Below are 3888 nucleotides of genomic sequence, written 5' to 3'. Positions count from 1 at the left end.
TTGCCCCCGTAGCGCCCACTGCTCCTGTTACTTAGGATGGGTTGAATGCCGATATCTCATTTCACTAGTATGCATATATACAGTGACAAATACCACAAAGGAGTGTGGACTATATAATAATAATAATGATTATTGTGCAGAACAAAATACACACGTTCCCCGCCCTATATGCATTAGGCAAAAAGGGATGGCTGTGAGATTCTGCCATCATCTCAACCTTTTTTCATTTCAAGGACTCTCGTGTTTGATACAATTTTTATCTCTGATTTTATTATTATTTATTATTAGACATGATTTTTATATTAGACATGATTTTCTCCGATATATTCTCTCATTTGGTCCAGATATCCTGTGCCATGACCTGTAGGTATTAGATATAACAGTGAAACTACTTGTGCTTTACTCTATAATATTTTCTTGTACCGTAATGTAATAACCGTGGATTAACTATCAATCGTTTAGCATGGGGACCCTGGAATCCCCTCAAGGACCCTTAGGTGGTCCCCGGACCCCATGTTGAGAACCAGCGCCTTATCACAGTCTAAATAAGGCTCAGTGGGCATTAGTGGATGGCAGCGTATTATCTACATGGTGATTTATAGTGGATGACGGTGCAGATGGATGCTGCCGTTTCCCGTCACTCCTCCCTCACCATCACACCCACACAGTCAAAGCTTAGATCATTTAACTCTGAGAGTGTACAAATGGAACCAAATGGACCCGTAAGGGTCCATTTGGTTCCATTTGTACACTCTCAGAGTTACAAATGGATTAAATGCACACAGAGCCTGCCTCCCTGCCAGCCTGCCACGGCCGCAGGCCTATCGCTGTGGCAACGGCACGGATAAATCTAGTCTCCCAACAGGCTTTGTGAGAACAGACAAAGCGGCCACTTCCTCAACGGTCTCGGCCCATAAACTTCAGTAATGTGGCCATTCAGTGGCGGCCTGTTAAGCAACGGGCATTTCCCAGAGGGCAGAGCGAACTCAGCCAAGGAGGCGTACTACTAAAGGAGTAGTTCACCCAAAAAATTACTTATTTTCTATCAATTACACACCCCATGAAGCCTTGAATTCATGGAGTTTTTTTAGTTTTTGTCACATTCCTAAGCCAATAATTCGATGACCACCCGGCAGCTCAGTAGGAGACTCAAAGAGTCTCCATTGAGTCTCCTACTGGAGACTCTGCCGGTCATCAAATACTTTACTGTAGTATTTCCAATTGTCTATACTTTTACTCCACTACATCTCAGAAGCAAATATTGTACTTTTACTCCACTACAATTATTTGAAAACTTAGTTACGAGTTACTTTTGCAGATATAAATGATTACATTATAAAAACATACATTAACCACTTTAGCACCACTTTAGCCCCATTTCATACCTTGGCTATTTGAAAATAGCCGATCTACAAGCTCACAACGTGTCGCGATGTGGCGCGTTGTGAGCTTGTAGATCTACTATTTTCAAACATTTTAGTACTTTTACTTTTGGTACTTTAAGTACATTTTGATACCAATACTTTTGTACTTTTACTCAAGTACATTTTTAATTCGGGACTTTTACTTGTAACAGAGTACTTCTACATTGCAGTATTGATACTTTTACTTAAGTAAAACATGTGAGTACTTTTTTCCACCACTAATCATAATACTGTAGTTGAAAATGATGAAGACAAGTGGTCAGGTCATATCTCTGCTGCATATCATTGGAATAACATTGAATCATGAAGTGAACAAAATGGTCAGGAATGAGTACAGAGGACCCAAAAGCAGGTGACAGAAGCCAGAAAAGATGAACTTTAAGTGTGTATTAAGCTAAACCAATGTTATTCCAAATAAGGGCAAACAAAGGCAGTAGGACTTCCAGACGGATACATACTCACTCACCATGGGATTTACAGGCGCGGCTGATTGGCATTTGTCTTAAAGGAGCAGCTCACATTCTCCTGAAACAACCAATGAGTGGTGTAAAGTAACTAAGTACATTTACTCAAATACTGTACTTAAGTACAATTTTTAGGTATTTTTTACTTTACTGGAGTATTTCCCAATTGTCAGTACTTTTACTTCTACTCCACTACAGCTCAGAGGCAAATGTTGTACTTTTACTCCGCTGCAATTATTTGAAAACTTTAGTTACTAGTTACCTTGTAAATTTGTATTTGTATTACAAAACATACATTAACCACTTCAGCCCTACATACATTACGGCCATTTGAAAATAGCCGATATACAAGCTCACAATGCATCACTCATTGTGGCCTTGTAGATCTGCTATTATCAACATTTAAAACGTGTGAAAAGGGACATTCTGAATAATGATAATATTTTTGGTATTTAAAGTACATTTTGATACCAATACTTACTTAAGTAGGGAGGGACCACAACTGGTCAAACATTGGCCAAATAGTCAAATAATATAAGAGGCCAAAATAGTGAAATTAACCGATCTACAAGCACACAAAGCCTCGCGTTGCAAGGCATTGTGAGCTTGTAGATCTGCTATTTTCATAATATTTATCTGGGGAACCGAGTCAAAAGATGTATTGCCTCAACTCCAGGGTGGGGGGTCCCCAGTTCAAATATGATAATTGTGGGGGGGTCCCCAGATCAAATATGATTATTTTGGGGGGGTCGGCCTGAAAAGGTTGAGACCCACTGCAGTAAAATACTGCAATGTGATTCTACATTCCAGTATTGATACTAAGTAAAATGTTTGAGTAGCCTACTTTTTCCACCACTGAAAACAGCGAAATATTGATAACTTGCATAAAAGGTAGGCTATATGTGACAAGCCAGTAAAAAACATGATATATATACAAGTAGGCCTATAAAACATGTACTAATCACTAATGTTTCAAATCAGGATAATTTAAGTGAAGTGAAAGCCTGAGTCCTTGGTGTGAAATGAGATTTAAAAAAATACAATAAAACAGGGGAAACAAATAGAGTATTGTTAATTCTAAAATCTAAGCTGATCTATATCATTTCTCTAATAAAATATTTTTTGTTAAAGATTACAGCCCATCATGAGAACTCTAGGGTATGATGGTATAAAATGTTTGCCCACACAAAAGCACACTACACTGCATCACAAATGTTCATTGGTTCCAGTATGAGACATTAGTAATTTATTGTTATTCCTCCTGCCATTCAGCTGATTTTTAGGTCCTAATGTGAATCAATGACTGAGTATGCTACAGTGCTACCTCCATTGTTGGTTCAATGGACCATTTCAAAGTTTGACCTTGGTCACAACAGAAAGTTCCAAACAGACTAGAGTCCTCACCAAATGTCAACTTGTCTGTTCAAAAAATTAAATAAAAAACAATTTAGTAGCTACACAAAATACACTGTGTTGAAAGCCAAGATGTGTTTTGTATGTACGTTTCCAGGGGGTCCCCAGCAAAGTGTTAATATAGCATCAAAATCTGTTAAACCATATACATTGGCTATTAAAAAATTCATAAAATAAATAAAAATAGCCGATCTACAAGTTCACAAGCCGTTGCGATGAGACGGGACCTGTAGATCAGCCATACATTATTTTTTCTTTAAAAGGCAGTATACTATATACACATTTGACTGAAACATTTTAACAATGTAAATCTTGTATGGGGGTCCCTGGCACAAAATATTTTCAGATGGGGGGGGGGGGGGGGGGGGGTCCGCGGCCAAATGCATGATTATTGCATAATTGTGTTTTTACACTTCCCCAGACATCCTACAGGAGCACAGCACCCAGTAGAATGCAATGGCCTTTACATCGGTACCATCTTGTGTTTTAATAAAGCTAAAAATGTAGTTTAACATGTTTTTTATGGCTTAACAGGTGAAAAAGTAAAATAGAAAAGTAAGACATTTCACATTTTGAAAACTTCAATC

The sequence above is a fragment of the Gymnoscopelus braueri genome, assembly GCF_963280865.1.
Source record: "Gymnoscopelus braueri genome assembly, chromosome: 14".
In the NCBI taxonomy this organism is placed as follows: domain Eukaryota; kingdom Metazoa; phylum Chordata; class Actinopteri; order Myctophiformes; family Myctophidae; genus Gymnoscopelus; species Gymnoscopelus braueri.
This window is presented reverse-complemented; position numbering follows the sequence as displayed.